Source organism: Emys orbicularis, chromosome 22 (genome assembly GCF_028017835.1).
Source record: "Emys orbicularis isolate rEmyOrb1 chromosome 22, rEmyOrb1.hap1, whole genome shotgun sequence".
NCBI classification, from domain to species: domain Eukaryota; kingdom Metazoa; phylum Chordata; order Testudines; family Emydidae; genus Emys; species Emys orbicularis.
The window spans coordinates 4442425-4460737 of NC_088704.1; the positions used below are offsets into that span (position 1 = coordinate 4442425).

At 49.7% G+C, this 18313-nt stretch overlaps 1 protein-coding gene across 1 annotated transcript in view; it reads left to right on the plus strand.

Annotated features, from left to right (window-relative positions):
- Positions 1–17593: 17593 nt before the first annotated feature.
- ZBTB40 (zinc finger and BTB domain containing 40) overlaps positions 17594–18313 on the plus strand; it is a 58061-nt gene continuing 57341 nt past the window's right edge. Inside the window, exon 1 of the mRNA XM_065421380.1 lies at positions 17594–17662. The gene's annotated coding sequence lies outside the window, so the exon portion shown is untranslated. The remainder of the gene's footprint in view (positions 17663–18313) is intronic.

Below are 18313 nucleotides of genomic sequence, written 5' to 3' on the forward strand. Positions count from 1 at the left end.
CATTAGCTATTTTCCAGTCCAACGGTACCACCCCCGAGTTTACAGATTCATTAAAAATTATGGCTAAGGGGCTTGCAATTTCTTGTGCCAGTTCCTTCAATATTCTAGGATGAAGATCATCCGGTCCGCCCGATTTAGTCCCGTTTAGCTGGTCAAGTTTGGCTTCCACCTCTGATACTGTAATGTCAATCCCCCCTCCTTTATTCCCCTCTGTCCTGCTCCCTCTATTCCTAAACCCTTCATTAGCCTTATTAAAGACTGATGCAAAATATTCATTTAGATATTGTCCCATGCCTAGATTATCCTTAATCTCCACTCCATCTACATTCTTCAGCGGTCCCACTTCCTCTTTCTTTGTTTTCTTCCTATTTATATGGCTATAAAACCTCTTACTATTGGATTTAATTCCCCTCGCAAGGTCCAACTCTACACAGCTTTTGGCCTTTCTCACTGCATCCCTACATGCTCTGACCTCAATAAGGTAGGTTTCCTTGCTGATCCCTCCCCTCTTCCATTCTTTGTACGCTTTCTGTTTTTTCTTAATCGCCCCTTTGAGACGCCCGCTCATCCAGCTAGGTCTAATTCTCCTGCCTACTAACCGTTTTCCCTTTCTCGGGATACAGGCCTCGGAGAGCTCGTGCAACTTCAGCTTGAAATAATCCCAGGCGTCATCTGCCTTTAGATCCCTAAGTGTGTTAGCCCAATCCACTTCCCTAAGTAGTTGCCTTAATTTATTAAAGTTGGCCTTTTTGAAATTGTAAACCTTAGTCACAGTTTTATTTCTGTTAATCCTTCCATTTAGTTTAAACCGAATTAGCTCATGGTCACTCGAGCCAAGGTTGTCCCCTACAACCATTTCCTCAACGAGGTCCTCACTACTCACCAGCACCAAATCTAAAATTGCATCCCCCCTCGTCGGTTCAGTTACTACTTGATGAAGGAATTCATCTGCTAGCACGTCTAGGAACATCTGAGCCCTATTATTGTTACTAGCATTTGTTCCGCAATCTATATCTGGGAAGTTAAAGTCCCCCATGATTACACAGTTCTTATTAGTTTTTACTTCCTTAAAAACATTAAAGAGTTCTCTGTCCACATCCAGGCTAGATCCTGGCGGTCTATAGCACACCCCAAGCACTATCTCAGGGGAGGCTCTAGTAGTTCTTTTATCCAGTGTAATTATTGCCCATACAGACTCCGTCTTATCCATTCCATCACTTATTATTTCTTTACATTTTAGCTCATTATTAACATACAATGCCACTCCCCCACCTTTACCTTTTTTCTGGTCATTCCTAAACAGCACATACCCTTCCATACCTGTACTCCAGTCATGACTACCGTTCCACCACGTTTCGGTTATTCCTACGATATCAGGTTTCATTTTTTGGACCAGGAGCTCCAATTCCTCCATTTTGTTACCTAGGCTTCTCGCATTGGTGTATAAACATCTTACTGTATGCTGTCTATCCTTTCTCCCACTAGTTATGCAATTTGGTACGGACCCGGTACTGTCCATCCGCCCCCTCCTTCTCATGTCCAATTCCCTACCCCTACCTATATCTGTGCTTATCTCTTCGCCCTCTTTTTCAGTGTTGGAATCTGGCGTGGAGATTAACTGGACATCTCCCAACCGTCTCCCCCAAATTCCTAGTTTAAAGCCCTTTTGATGAGATGAGCCAGCCTCCCTCCCAGAAGTCTATTTCCTTCCCTACTCAGGTGAAGTCCATCCCATGAGAACAGCTGTCTGTCCCCGAAAGCCTCCCAGTGGCCATACATCCCAAAGCCCTCCTTATAGCACCACTCCCTTAGCCAGCTATTTATCCTCACAATTCTGTCAGCCCTTTGGTGTCCTTCTCTAGGAACAGGCAGAATCCCACTGAAGATAATCTGAGCCTCGACTTCCTTAAGCGTCTTCCCCAGCCTGGCATAATCTCCCTTGATTCTCTCTAGCGAGAACCTAGCCGTGTCATTCGTTCCTACGTGAAGGATGATCAAGGGGTTCTTACCTGCTCCTTTTAGGATCCTTTTCAACCGCAGGTCCACATCCCGTATCTTAGCGCCCAGCAGACAGCACACCCTTCTGTTTTCTGGGTCCGCCCTGGTCACAGGCCTGTCTAACCTCCTCAGTAAGGAGTCTCCAATCACATAAACCTGCCTTTGCCTGGTGACAGTGCGATCTACTAATCTATCCCCTGTTCCCTGTAGTCGTAACTCCTGTCTGTTTCTATGTTCCCTTATACTCCCCCAGTGCCATCCTGTATCCTCCTGGGGCTGAGTATTGATGCTGTCTCCATCAACTCCTCCCCTCTCTCTATTGGACTAGCTGCCCTTCTTTTCTTCCTCTGCCTCCCACCATCAGTTACCACCTGCTGTGTCCCCTCCTCGTTATCCAAACACCCAAACCTGTTCCTGAGTTCTATTTCCCCCTCTCTAGCCCTCCTTTTCCTTGGCCTGCTTCTCACGGTCACATGCTTCCACTGCTCTTGTTCTCCCCCCGACATTCCCCCCTCACAGACCATAGCCCCTGCTTCCACCTGCACCCCTGAGCCTTCCCCTTCCGCCACTCCCTGCCTTTGCTCCAGTAGCTGCTCGAATCCCCTTCTAAACTCTACCAGGGTCTCTACCTGCATCTCCAACCCACGGACCTTTTCCTCTAACAGCTCGATTAGGCGGCATTTCATACAGACATACCTCTGTTCAGGTGCCCCTGCTAGGACCATGTACATACCACAGCTGCCACATGCAATCATCTGCATTGTGTCCCACGCTGCTTGGCTCATGGCTGCTGTAGTCTCTGCCCACTGCACCTGGGGACACAGAGCATGCGCCCCGCTGGGCCCTCCTGCCTCCCCTTCCACCTCCCCCTGTAAACTCCCACTTAAACTCCCCTGTTAGCAGCCCTGTTTGCCGGCTCCTGGGTGCCGCTGCTCGCTGCTTGAATAGAAGGACATACTGCAGAGATGGACACCTGGAGGCCAAGCTGAGGTTAGAAACACACCCCCACATGCAGCCCAGGAGACAAGTGACACGCAGAGTTCTATTAGCCCTGATGGAGCCGCTGAAGGAACTGGCAAGCCTGACATTCTTATTGTAGGAGAAGGAGATGTCTAGGAAGAGGCAATGCAGGACTCAGAGACGTTAAGGACAGAAGGGACCATCATGATCATGCCAAGCTGCTGCAACTCTGAAACTGTTGCTGGGAGTGGAATATTAGACTGAATGCAGACGAGCTGAAGCTGAGGAAGACCGTGGTCCCCTGCATCGGACATCTGTTGACTTCACAGGGACTCCGGCCAGATCCTGAGGCACAGGAAGGGGATATGCTCAGGCAGGAGCTCCTGGCTGGGCTCTTTGGAACAGAACGATGCCATCGGCTCTCTCTGGGCACCAGCTGGACGTGCATTCTGAGCACAAGCCATTAGAAAACAGCATGAAGAAGTCTCTACTTTGGTGCACCCAGCAAGTACAACACATCCTTGCGGCTCCAGTGCGCAGAGGTGAGGATAAGGCACTGCCCTGAAAAATCACTGCTGGTGGCAGATACACGGAGCAGGCCAGGCCTTCCTGAGTCCAACACAGAGGGCTCTGCAGGACCAGAGACAGAGTCAATCAACATCCTGCAATACCACTGCATCTCTGCTAGGAGGCTCCAGGAACCCAGCCAAGCCCCACACAGGATAGGGTGCCTCAATCAGTGAACGATTCACACTTCAGGGCCGGCCAGATCACAAGAAGCAAGTGCCCCAGGAGGTTCCCCCTACGGCCAGGGGAGGGATGAAGTGTGTTGCAAGATGGGGTTTTGTTTCAGGGGGACTGAGCAGTAAGGTGACTAAAGACGGATACATGCCTCACACCTGGGGACAGAGCCTGCCTGCGACCAGCCAGAGAGCGTATCTACTGGCCAGGCATGACCGCCCAATTGAGAGCATATATGGAAGAGTGCAAGGTGTGCCGAGAGTGTAGGGATAGACAACAGAAAACTTTACAGCCCCATGAAATTCCAACCTGATCTGGGAAAAGAGCAGAACAGACCTATTCACTTTTCATGTCAGGACCTATCTGGTCCCAATGCATCATTGCTCCAGCTTCCGGGTGGTGGACTATCTGGAGGACACTCAGGCAAGTTCTGTGACCAGGAAACTGAAGGCACACTTACCTGACACACTCTGCTCAGACAATGGACACAGTATATGGCAGCAGAATTCAATGATTCTGTGGCATATGGGGATCTGAGGAAGTTGTCCCTTGGGTACTCACCAAGCAACAGGAAGGCAGAATCAGTAGTAAAGACAGTCAAGAAAGTGATGGCAAAGGCAAAGTAGACAGGAAGGGATCCCTACCCGGCAATGTTGAACCATCACAGTGCACCAGCAACCAGACAGTAGCCCAGCACAGGGACTGATGGACTTGAGACCGAAGACTCTGCTTCCCAGGAGGTGTCTACCGCAGCCCAGGGGAGGAACAACAGACAGCACAGAGAGGGAGCTAAGCGAACACCAGCTACTGCCTGCCACAACAAAGGAGCGAAGGACCTGAGGCCGCTCTGCACAGGTAAGCAAGTCGGGTTCCAATCACCAAAGAGCCACACAAAGCAATGGCAAAAACCAACAGCCCCAGCTGCGGTGGGACACAGGTCAGAAGTGGTAGTGACAGACTCAGGACAGCAATGGAGATGAAACCAAATACAACTGTGGACTAGCGGCAGACAGCCAGCACTGCCGGACAGATGGGGCGATGGCCAGGACCAGGCGGACTTAGAAAGAGCCTCAGCATCAGCTGGATGACGTAGGACAGTCAAAAGCCACCAGGTAATTGTGTAACCCTTCTGCCAGGTGACGCCAGCAGCAACAAGGGCCGGGTTCAGTATCTAGGGGTTCCTTTTCAACAATACAACACAAAACTGGCTTGAGCCCCTACCCAGTGACCTGGGACAATTACACACCACCCCCTGGGTGCCTCTCGCAAGCACGGAGTCTGAGTGTGGCAAAAGCCTTTTAATAAAAGGAGGGAATTAACTCAGCATTAATTTGGGAAAACACCGCAACTAGGGTTCATAAACACAAATCATGAGTGAAAGACCCACCCCCCAAGTAAGTTGGGCAGTGTCCTTTTCCCCTCAGGGTCTTAAGTCCAGCAACCCAAAAGTCCCTTTAACGTGCCTGTCCCTTCTCTGCACCCCCTCACAGCTGCTGTCCTTGGCCAGTGCAGCCCGACTTCAGAGGTTCATCCACAGAGTTCACCTCCCACCCTGAGTGGAAGGCAGGGAGTGTGGGGGCCTGTTTAAGGGTTCTAGACACCATTTGACCCTTCCTCTCTCCATGGTATAATAAAAGAGCTAATTTAGACTCAACTGAGAGTCTTGTTACACTAGGTCTAAGTATTAGACCTACTTTGGGACAGTGTCTCTATTACAAGAGACTGCACCAGCAGTGAGGCTCCCCCATTAACAGCTGAAATCGCTGAGAGCTGTGTTCAGTGTGTGTGTGGGGGGCGGCCCTGAAGACATCTTGGCGAGCGGGCAGCTGGTGGAGAGGCGTGCCAAGCAGCTAGCCAGGCAGGTGTCCATTCAAACGAGATCAGCCTCTGAAGTCAGGGGAGAGCTCATCCAGACTCTGTTTACATATGAGCAACACAAAGGGCCAAGAGGACACCACCCAATAGAATGAAGGCAGCGACTGGGGGGAAGCAAGTCCCTCTCCACACAGGGATAACACAAACAAGAAGTGGGAGACGGGTTCGAAGACCAGGCCACTTAAAGGATTATAAAGCCTAACAGGCCGCACTGGATGGGCAGCACGGGCCATGTCCCTAGGGTGGTCCTTATACTAGTAACCTCTGGCCTGCCCTCCAGCAAATCAGCAAATGCTGGCACTGCATGGAACTTGGAGAGAGGAGCTTGGAGAGAGGAACTTTAGAGGAGGCCCCAGGAAGTTGGTCTGTGAGCACATGGCTGGAATGTGAGCTGCAGTTGCAGCGTCTCTGTAAATAGTTCTCTTAATAAAGAGCCAGTGGAGTTTTAGAAATGTGCCATCCTCACATGTTATTATGTAGCACATGGTACATGGAGCAATCCAAGCCAGTTAAGGTCACAAATGAAAATAAAGGTAATGGTCCCAGGTCCCTTCGTATGAATATTTGTCCATCCCACCAACTACCTTATAGCTTAGCACTGATTGAAATCTTTGCTCAGCGGAATGCCAGCGCTGGAATACCAGGCCTGCTGTGGGCCAAGACTGAGGCCCATCAGCACAGCTTGAGAGAGTGGTGGCAGGCAAGAACCCGGGATGCTGCAGGTTGGGTTTGAGGGGCATTGGACAGATTTGAGGGTGTAGGGAGGCAGAACTAGAGAAAAACAAGTGGTGATGCAGAATTATTACGCATAAGACAAGCTGGCAAAGCAGGGGTAATATGAGCTAGAGCTGAGGTCCATGACGCAATGCGCTCAGCTCTCTGTTCTTAGGAATCATGCTTTGACCCTAAATCAGATCGCTGGGGCTGGAGATGAAAGTGTCACAGACCTGGAAGGGGAGTTTGCTTCTAGTCCATTAGCAGAGGTGTGAGTGAATAAATCTGGATTTTGGTACATGGAGAAGCATAGAACATGCACTTTACTTGGCAACCCAGAGTGTCTCTTTGGGTCCATTTGGAGGGCTTGTTCCTGGTGTTCCACTCCATTAGTAGCTGTGTTATGCCAGCGCATGTAAATAATTATTCTGGAACTGCTTCCCCAATGGAGTGTTGTGAGAATCCTTCTGCACTGTCGCAGAACTGACCCTAGCTGCCTGCACTGCTCCCCTGCTTCAAGCCGAGTCTGTTCTCAGGACTGCTGATGTACTAACTCCCCAAGGCTACTGGCTTTGATGCCCCGTGGGAACTGCGCTGAGACAGATTGCTGGGTGTTCTCAGAAAAAGCATATTTCCAAGAGACCAAGCCTGGGGCCTTTTCAGATCTGACCCCCAAGAAACTGATAGTGAAAAAAAAAAATCTGAATCTCATGAAACTCCTCCAGCTTTTTTGGCTGAAAAATGGAGACACTTTAAAAACAAACAAACAAACCAGCATCCCTGAGTTGAGATTTTCTTTGCAGGGATTCACGTAAGAATGAATGCTCATGTCTGCACCATAAACCCTGGGAAACAGAGAGGTTTACAGTGGAAAGCTGAACTGTAAAAAGGCTGAATGTCCCCCAGAATATGGGGCTGCATAACCCGTGTGGTATAAATGAAACAGACCTCTCACAGTCATAGAAATACCCAATTTGTTCAAACTCCAGCAGTGCCCTCCAGCGTTGCAAAAGGGGTATTACAACCTAGAGATGGGAATTGTGTGGGGGCTAGCCGCCCAGCAGTCACCCAGATCCTCACTTAGCGTATGTATAGGCTTTGAGCTGGTGGCATGACACCCAGCTGGAGGAGACATACCCTCGCTAGCTGTGATCAATCTACTGCACTAAAAACAGCGGTGCATCCACTGTGGCACTAGGGGCTAACCATCCCAAGTACAGACCTAGTGTGTCCAACAGAATCGTACTCAGGTGACTAGCCCTCCCATTTCTTGCTCTGAAGCAGCACCACTATTTTCAGCACACTAGCTCGAGCAGAGCTAGCTCGGGCATCTACTGAGCTGGGAATTACACGCCCAGCTCCAGTTAGACAAATCCTTAGTGTGATGAGCTGACAGCATGTTGCAGTGACCAAAGCCTCTGCTGGGTGAAAGGTATATCCGTGCCAGTAGTCGAAACAGGAATGCTCTAAAGGCATGAATGTAGAAAGCTTGACACAGCAGGGCCAGCCCGCCATTCAAACATCCTGCATCTGCCCTGCTAAAATCTTGAGATTGGCTTACATGTCAGGAGAGCTCAACAAACATGCATTTGGGGTTTTTTTATTTTCCTTCTGGTTTCTGAGTCTTCAAGGTGCACTTGGGTCTTACCTGAAACCATAAGGGTGCAATGAAAGCTCAAATTCCCACACCACCATATGAATCCAGGAGCTGGGGCTTCAAGAAAAACACCCAATATTGTGAGACTCGTGTTAAAGTTGCGAGAGAGTGGGATGTCCCTGAGTGTGAGACAGTCCCCCCAGGAAGTGATCCAGTCTGAAATGATCCTTTTTAAAACACCCAACCTCTGAGGTGGTTCTGTGTTTTAAGTCCCGCTTGGTCTGAGTCTCATTAAAAAATGGACGCAGTTTCAGCTCCCTGGCTTTACGCTTTCTGTGCTTATCAATACCTCGGAGATTATCTGACCCTCTAGGACCTGGAAAATGGGCCAGGAATGATACAAGATCAGCCATGCCCCCCATGCCTGGCCAGAATCCAACAAGACGGGGCGGGGGGGGCTAGGAGGAGAGCAGGCTCAGCCCCCCAAACCTACTTTCTGAGTCGCCCTGTGACCTGTGTACATGCCCTGCAGGCAAAGCCTGCCAGGGCCAGGGTGTCCCTGGGGAAGGGTGCTGCCTGCCCCTGGGTCTTGGGGGAGGAGGGAGATCCTGAGAGGATGCGGGGGGAGGGAGGGAGAAGGGGAGTCCCAGGGGAATGGGGTAGATCATGACGTGGTGAAGGGACAGGTAGTTCCCGAGGAAGGGTGGAGATGCTGAGGTCCCATGTCCGGCTGCGCCAGGCCCAGTGGGGGGTGGGGAGGTGCGTCCCAGGGGAGGGCCCGGCATTAAGCGATGCTGTGGTGGACAAGAGCCAGTGGGTCACAGCAGGGAGCTGGGTCCAGCCCTGCAGGACAGGAGCCACCACCGGAGGGAGATTGTGGGGCAGGCTTTTAGTGCCCCTAGGAATGTTTCGCCAACCGCCTGTGCCCAGCAGCGAGTGAAAAGCGTCCGGGTTAGAGTCTGGTAAGAGCTTAGGGCAAAGGGTCTAGTTTCACCACAGCCAGTTCAGACCAATCTGTAGGGCCTGATCCTGCTCCCACCGACAGCAGCAGAATCAGGCTGGGGCACGTGGTGTCCAGCGTGTCTATTTTGTGTGACACAATAGTGACACCTAGTGGTCAATCTGCAAATACACCCCCTATAAATGGCTACGCTGAAAACTGGTCCCCGTTTCTTAGCTGGGTGGCCCGAAAGCTCCCAGCATGGAGCAGCAGGTGAGTCTCTGGCACTGCCAAGCCTGCAAGTTCTAAACTCCTGTGACAGGCCCAAAGGCTCAAGAGAGTGACCTATACCGTGTTTAAAATGTCCCGGTCCTTGTGGGTCCATCTTCTGATGGTCTAACTCTCTGAACTGAGCCCCCGCCCTTGTGTGCGTGTGGATACACAGACTGAAATGCATGCACCATGCCTCTCTTCCCTCTGGCGGTGAGTGGGGACCTCTGCCCACCTCTTCCTCCTCCCTCAGCATCCTTCTAGGCACTGCCGGCTCCCTCGAAGCAGTGTCCCCTACCTTGCCTGGATATGTTCCCATCTACTTCTTCCAACCACTGTCCCTTGCACCCCTCCCCATGGGCCACTGCCCCTGGCGTTCACGGGCACTGCCCCCTATGCAGAGTCCAGCAGTTGTAGGGGGCAAAGTGCATCTGGGCTGGCAGAGAGCTACTTCTCTAACGTCTGGAGAAGCAGGGAGATTTAGGAATGATAGAGCTAGGAGACTGGATCTGGGAGCAGGGGGAGACTAAGACTTGCTGACCAAGGAGACTGGAACTAGTCTGAGAAATCTGAGGAGTGGAAACTGGGACTGGCTAGGTGAGGAGAATGAGACTGGAAGAGTCAGGACTGGGACAGGGACCGGTTGGAGCTAGTGCATGGGGTCCTGCTGACAAAACAGTCTGTGATCATGTAATTAAATACTGTATCATAATGCAGATACACAAGGGGGCAGAATTAGGATCGCACAGGCAACCTTAATTCTGGCATTTCCTAACTTTTCAGTGTTTGACTTTGCAACCTTAGTAATGTTCTTTTAACATTGTTTTATGTAAGAACATAAGAATGGCCATAATGGCTTCCAGTGGTTCTCAAAATAATTTGATTGGGCCCCCCTTATTTGTATCTGTAGTCATTTATGCCCCCACGGCCAGGTACCTACACTGCCGCTCAGCTCTGAAGGCGGAGCGGAGAGCAGCGACTGCTGGCTGGGCGCCCAGCTCTGAAGACAGAGCGAAGAGCAGCGACTGCTGGCCGGGAACCCAGCTCTGAAGACAGAGCGGAGAGCAGCGACTGCTGACCAGGTGCCCAGCTCTGAAGACAGAGCAGAGAGCAGTGACTGCTGGCCGGGAACCCAGCTCTGAAGACAGAGCGGAGAGCAGCGACTGCTGGCCGGGCGCCCAGCTCTGAAGACAGCGCCGCGCCAGCAGCAGCGCAGAAATAAGGGTGGCAATCTGCCACAAGAGGTTTGGATTGCAGCATCGCCATCTCAAATATCACCTTTCAAAGATGGTGGCAGGGTGTTGGAAAGGAGGGAACTAAGCTCAAAAGAAAGAAGATTAAAGAATGGGAAGTTAAGGGGAAGTTCAGTAGAGAAATTTGTGCCAGCAGCACAGGATAAGTGTTTGTAAATATGTAACCCACGCGCCTTCTGGGTGTGCTGGTGTGTCCCATCTAGTGGTACCGAAACCCCTTAAAGAGAGAGATAAAATAAGTCTGCTTTTAGCTCCAGGGGTCCCTGCTTTGATCCTGCCTGCTGATGACTGGGGTCTGTCAGCATTACAAACAGATTTGGCAGCAGCTAATGAATCATAGAATATCAGGGATGGAAGGAACCTTAGGAAGTCATCTAGTCCCACCCCCTGCTCAAAGCAGGACCAATCCCCAGACAGACTTTTTGCCCCAGATCCCTAAATGGCCCCCTCAAGGATTGAACTCACACCCCTGGATTTAGTAGGCCAATGCACAAAGGACTGAGCTATTCCTCCCCTCCCTCAAACAGTATCTGAGAATCTGTATGGATAGAAATTCCATGCATGAATAATAAGAGTATATCAGTAGGAACATACTACCAACCACCTGACCAGGATGGTAACGGTGACTGTGAAATGCTCAGGGAGATTAGAGAGGCTACAAAAAAACGAAAACCCAATAATAATGGGGGATTTCAACTATCCCCATATTGACCAGGAACATGTCACCTCAGGACAGGATGCAGGGATAAAATTTCTAGACTCAATTAATAACTGCTTCCTGGAGCAGCTAATCCTGGAACCCACAAGGGGAGAGTCAATTCTTGATTTATTCCTAAGTGCCACACAGGATCTGGATCAAGAGGTGAATATAGCTGACCTGCTCAGTAATAGCGACCAACATGTAGTTAAATATTACATCCTTCTAGGGGGGGAAATACCAAAGAAACCCACCACAGTAGAATTTAACTTAAAAAGAGGAACTATACAAAAATGAGGAGGCTAGTTAAATGGCAATTGAAAGGAACAGGCACAAGAGCGAAATGCCTGCAAGCTGCATGGAAACTATTTAAAATACCATAATAGAGGCTCAAACTAAATGCATACCCCAAATAAAAAAAACAGTAAAAGGACCAAAAAAGAAAACAATGCCACCATGGCTAAACTGCAGAGTAATAGAGGCTGTTAGAGACAAAAAGGCAAAGTTTAGAACCTGGAAGTCAAATCCTACTGAGGAATACGGAAAGGAATATAAACTCTGGCAAGTCAAGTGTAAAAGGATAATTAGTCAGGTCAGAAAAGAAGTTGAAGACCACCAACTAAAAAAAGACACAAAAATTAACAGCATTTAAAAAAATTTACATCAGAAGCAGGAAGCTGCCAAACAATCAGTGGGGCCACTGGATGATTGAGGTGCTAAAGGAGCACTCAGGGAAAACAAGGCCATTGCAGAGAAACAAAATGAATTCTTTGCATCGGTTTTCACCGCAGAGGATGTGAGGAAGATTCCCATATCTAAGCCATTCTTTTTAGGTGACAAATCTGAGGAACTGTCCCAGATTGAGGTGTCAATAGAAGAGGTTCTGGGAAAGTGGATAAATTAAACAGTAATAAGTCACCAGCATTTATGAAATAGCAGAAATACTAATTGTGGTACATAACCTATCGCTTAAATCAGCCTCTGTATTAAATGAATACAGGATAGTTAATGTGACACCAATTTTTAAAAAAGGCTCCAGATGCGATGGGGTCACTGTGTCTCAAACTCATTTTGAACCTGTTACATCCAAAAGGGGCTTCTGGGTGTGAGACAGGAGGTAACCCTGTGTGACCACAACCAGAGCACGTCAGAGACGGCTCAACAAAGCCAAACCATTCCATGGAGATGTTTTGATTAGGTTGGAGGGGAAGACTGTCTCCTGCCCTACTGCTGGAGGGAAATGATCACGTTCCTCGATCTGCTGGCAATGCTCCTACTTATAGAGCCCAAAATGCCGTTAGCCTTCTTGGCAGTAAGGGCACACTGTTGACTCATAGCCAGCTTCTCGTCCACTGTAACCACTAGGTACTTTTCTGCTGAACTGCTGCCTAGCCACTCGGTCCCTAGTCTGTAGCAGTGCATGGGATTCTTCCGTCCTAAGTGCAGGACTCTGAACTTCTCCTTGTTGAACCTCATCGGATTTCTTTTGGACCAATCCTCTAAGTTGTCTAGGTACCTCTGTATCCTATCCCTACCTAGGGTGACCAGATGTCCTGATTTTATAGGGACAATCCCGATTTTTGGGTCTTTTTCTTCTATAGGCTCCTATTACCCCCCACCCCGTCCCGATTTTTCACACTTGCTGTCTGGTCACCCTATCCCTACCCTCCAGAGACACTACCACTCCTCCCAGTTTAGTGTCATCTGCAAACTTGTTGAGGGTGCAATCCATGCCATCGTCCAGATCATTAATGAAGATATTGAACAAAACCGGCCCCAGGACCAACCCTTGGGGCACTCCGCTTGATACCGGCTGCCAACTAGACATGGAGCCATTGATCACTACCCGTTGAGCCCAACGATATAGCCAGCTTTCTATCCACCTTATAGTCCATTCATCCAGCCCATACTTCTTTAACTTGCTGGCAAGAATACTGTGGGAGACCGTAGGGATCACCACTGCACATGAAGGGCAGTTCTTGAACCCCGGTGAGGGTATCAACCAAGAGCGCACTACTGCTAACACTATATTCTAAAACTTTCTTTGTTTACTAACATTAACTATGTACAACAAACTAGGCTAAGAAAGGATGAATGGGAGGTTGTGAGACTACAAGTACACAGAGGTCCAACTCCAGCCAACAGGCAGTGAGAAGGAACTGAGGAAGGTTGGGGTAGCACCACCTCATATTGCCAGCAGAGGAGATACATACACAAGCATGAGCACTGCCCCTCTACGGGTACTGCTAGGCAAAAATATCTGGCTCCGGCGAATGGGGCGGGCACACGCCTACTTGGAATACATGTTTGCATCTACTCGAAGAAAAACTAAGGATGATATTAAACAGCAACTATTAAAGTTAGACTTTTTAAAAATCAGCAGATCTGGATAATTTGCATCTGAGAGTTTTAAAAGAGCTGGTTGAGGACCATTAATGCTGATTTTCAATAACTATTGGAACATGGAAGGAGCTCCAGAAGAATGGAAGAAAGCTAATGTTGTGCCAAAGTTTAAAAAGGGACCCAGGTAATGATAAGCCTGTCAGCCTGACATCAATCCCAGGCAAAATAATGGAATGGGTGTGTAGCGGGGTGGTCACCTGCTCCTGCCCTGAGGGGTTTAAGACAGCCCTGGGAGAGGGCTGTTGCAGGAGAAAGCAGCTACGAGGCTGATTGGGGAAGCAGCCGCAGCTGGGCCACGCCCCAATCAGGCCTCAGCTGGCCCTATATAAGAGGCTGGGAGCCAGGAGCTCAGCAGACTCCCTCTAGCTTCTGAGACGGACCGACTGACCTACCTACCTACCTGTAGGGATCTGAGCAGAGTACCTGAGTAGAGCAGGGCTGGGGAAAGGCAGAGGAGCTGGGGCGCTCCAGCCTGGAAAGCCCCAGGCTGCGGCCTAGCATAAGGCCAACGGGTACTGGGGGTTGCAGAGGGCAGCCCAGGGGTAGGCAAAGGCAGCAGGCCCAAACCCAACCTTGCCGGTGATGAGTGGCTGATACTGCAGTCTGCCCCAGGGCGCGGGGGCTAGACGATGACTGGCAGTAGCCTTATGGTGAGGTGGGGATAGTGGGTGGGGGTTCCCTGGGGAGGGGAGACCCTGAGACTGAGGAGTGTATGGCCAGGGGGCAGCACCCCAGATAACGGGGCACCGGGTCCGGGAGGGACACGGGGACCAAGTGGCAGCGGGACACTGGCCTGCAGAGGGCACTCCAGAGGCTGGATGAGCTAATTCCCGGAAGAGACCAGCAGGAGGTGCCACAGGGGTGAGTCCCACATCGCTACAGGCTGATACAGGACTTGAGTAATAAAAAATTAAAGGAGGGTAATATAATTAATGCCAATCAACATGAGTTTATGGAAAATAGATCTTGTCAAACTAAGTTGATATCATTGTTTGATGAGATTACAAGTTGTGTCGATAAAGGAAATAGTGCTGATATAATATACTTAGACTTCGGTAAAGCAATTAACTTGGCCCTACATAATATTTTGATTAAAAGACTAGAATGATATAAAGTCAACATTGGATTAATGGATTAAACAAATGGATTAAAAACTAGTTAAATGACAGGTCTCAAAATGTAACTGTAAATGGGGAATCATCACTGAGCAGATGTGTTTCTAGTGGGATCCTGCAGCAATCAGTTCTTGTCCCTACACTGTTTAACTGTATTTGCACTGTATTTTTATCAACGACCCGGAAATAAATATAAAATCATCACTGATAAAGTTTGCAGATGACCCATAGATTGGGGGAGTGGTACATAATGAAGAGGACAGGTCACTGACACAGAGCAATATGTATCATTTGGTAAGATGGACGCAGGCAAACAATATGTGTTTTAATACAGCCAAATGTAAGTCTTGCATCTAGAAACAAAGAATGTAGGCCATACTCACAGGATGGGGACTTGGGGGTCATGGTGGCCAAAAGGGCTAATGTGATCCTTGGATGTATCTGGCACTGGTGCAACCACTGCTGGAATTCTGTGACCAGTTCTGGTTGACAAATTGGAGAGGGTTCAAAGAAGAGCCACAAGAATGATTAAAGAAATGGAAAACATGCCTTATAGAGAAAGACTCAAGGAGCTTAATCTAGTTATCTTCTCAAAGAGAAGGTTAAGGGGTGAATTGACCACAGTCTATAAGATTTTGGAAGGCACTTCAGATTCTTAAACCTTGGGTCGAGTGCTGTAGCTATCTTTAGAAAACTCACATTGGTACCTTCTTTGCGTTTTGTGAAAGCTGCAGTGAAAGTGTCCTTAAAATGAACATGTGCTGAGTCATCATCCAAGACTGCTATAACATGAAATATATGGCAGAATGCGGGTAAAACAGAGCAGGGGACATATAATTTTTCTGGAAGGAGTTCAGTCACAAATTTAATTAACACATTCTTTTTTTAACAAGCGTCATCAGCATGGAAGCATGTCCTCTGGAATGGTGGCCGAAGCATGAAGGGGCATACGAATGTTTAGCATATCTGGCATGTAAATACCTTGCAATGCCGTCTACAACAGTGCCATGAAAATGCTTGTTCTCACTTCCTGGTGACACTGTAAATAAGAAGAGGGGAGCATTAGCTCCTGTAAATGTAAACAAGCTTGTTTCTCTTAGGGATTGGCTGAACAAGAAGTAGGACTGAGTGGACTTGTAGGCTCTGAAGTTTTACATTGTTTTATTTTTGAGTGCAGTTATGTAACAACAACAAAATTCTACATTCGTGAATTGCACTTTCACAACAAAGAGATTGCACTACAATACTTGTATGAGGTGAATTGAAAAATGCTATTTGTTTAATCATTTTTATAGTGCAAATATTTGTAATAACAATTATACAATTTGATTTCAATTACAACACAGAATACAATATATGTGAAAATGTAGAAAAACATCCACAATATTTAATAAATTTCAATTGGTATTCTATGGTTTAACAGTGCAATTAAAATTGCAATTAATTTTTTTAATCACAATTAATTTTTTGAGTTAATCATGTGAGTTAACTGCAATGGACAGCCCTACTTAAAATCTATCTTTCTCTAATTAATAAATGCGTTTTACTGCTTTGTCTAAACCAGTATGTTTGATTGAAGTGTTTGGGAATTTCACTTGAGACAAGAAGGCTGGCGCAAAAACATTACTCTTTGTTTGAACGTCAGACTTCATATGAACTTGTGCTGCACAGGGAAGGAAGTGGGCACTACAAGACACACATCTCTGGGGTAGAAGTCTGGGACTAGAGAACTTGCTGGTGTTGCTCTGCAGTTTAATTCTTGAGTGTCTGGCTGTAGCACTCGATACTGTATACTTGGGGGCAAATTACATGCGAGAGGCTGGGTGTGAGTAGAACCTGGAAGGGTGGCTGTTCACCAGCAAAGCACTGTAAAAGGCATCTCAGACTGGAGAGCTGAGAGGACACAGCTGTTTTGTACCCTGGTGAATGTCACAACCCCACCTACTTTTTTTTTTATTCCATAAACATCAAGCTCTAATCTTCATCTGCAAACAAAAACTAACTTCTAGAAAGTTAAAGGGAAGTGATGAGACTATCAAGGTTTTGTCACACCTATTACTCCTAGCAGACAACAGTAAGCATAAGTGAAAGATATTGACCTATTTGACTTTCCATGGTCTTCATTCAGCCCCTTCTTGATATGCCTTAATACACAGTTTTTAAATCTGACTGTCTACTACTCTGTATGTGGTGTTGTAGCTGGCGTGGTCCCATGATATTAGCGAGACAAGCTCCTTTATCCCAGATGGCCTGTCACCAGTGTTTGAATCCCCTCCCAGACCACTTCCACTTGGGCTAACTAGTAACAGCAGGAGGCTCTCGGTCCATGGGCAAATGGACCAACCCCTGGGGAATATCTGACCCACACTTTGCCAGTGGGTTACACACATGTTGCTGGACCACAGCTCCAGCCTAAGCCATAGGCCTGCGCCCCACGCCCCAGCTCCTGGAGTCAGGCGATCAGACGGGAGTCCCACCGCTCATTCACTGGACGGGAAGGGTCCAGCCCTCCTGAGTGCAGAAACCCACTGAAAACACGAACCAAGCCACCCCGCTGCGAGCCGGGCCCGCGACTACAGCCGGCCAGACCCCGCCGCCCCGAGCTGGGGACCCGCTCTGTGCACCGCCCCGGGCTGGCTGGCTGGCTGGCTGGCAGCCCAGCCCAGCCCCGCCCCGCCCCGAGGCCAGGACCAGGACAAAAATAACAGGAGTACTTGTGGCACCTTAGAGACTAACAAATTTATTAGAGCATAAGCTTTCGTGGGCTACAGCCCACTTCTTCGGATGCATAACCAGCCCGGGGGGTTGGGGGGTTGTCTTGTAGTCCCCTCGTCACGTGACCTAAGCCGCCACCTGAATGTTTCCCGCGTCACGTGATATGGGAGCCTACCAGACATGCATCACGTGACCGGACCCCTGGCCCCACCCCGCAATAGTAGCCGCCAGACCCAGTCTCGCCACGTGACACAGGCGGCCGTGCAGGGTGGGATAGCTGTGGCTTCAAGATGGCGGCGCGCAGGCCGGGGCTCGGCACAGCCGGGGGGAGCCTGTTGTTGAAGCTTTATTGTTCCTGCTGCTGCCGCGCCGCTCCCAATAAAGGTAACCATGGAAACGGCGGGGCCGCGCCGCAGCAGCCACAGGCGCCAGCCGGCGGGCTGTCCCGGGGCCCCGGGGGCCTCAGGAGAATGGGGGATTCCCGCCGCCTTTCTCCCCGGCCGCGACCCACCCCGGGCCCCGAACCTGGCCTGGGGGCTCCTTCCACACAGGCCGAGGGAGCCCCCCTCGCTCGGGCCGTGGGGGCGGGTTGTCCCTTACCATCCCCCCAACCCCCGAGGAGAGCCCCGGGCTGGCGCGGGTCCCTCTGTCAGACGGTGTCCCGCTGCAGTGAGAGCGGGCCGGGCCCTGCCTTGTAGGGGCCGTAGTGCCTCGGGGGTGGCTGGCCCTCAGGAGCGAGGGGCGCCTCTTTCCCCGCTCCCCCCAGCGGTGTCCCCGGGGCCAGGCCATGGCCCTTTGCCGTGAGGAGGCAGGGGCCCCTCTGCCCGAAGCGGCTGCATGCCTGGAGGCGCTTTTGCGCCTGCCCCAGAGCGCTCTGGGCCCTGGTGCCGGGGCTGGCCAGTTCCCGTGGCTGGGGGACTCTGCTGAGGAGGGCTGGAGCTGTTTTTCCTATTGTAACGGGGTCGAAATCTGATCGACCCAATTAGCGAGGCTCAGACTTTGTCATGGTTATTGTTAGTAAAAGTCCTGGGCAGA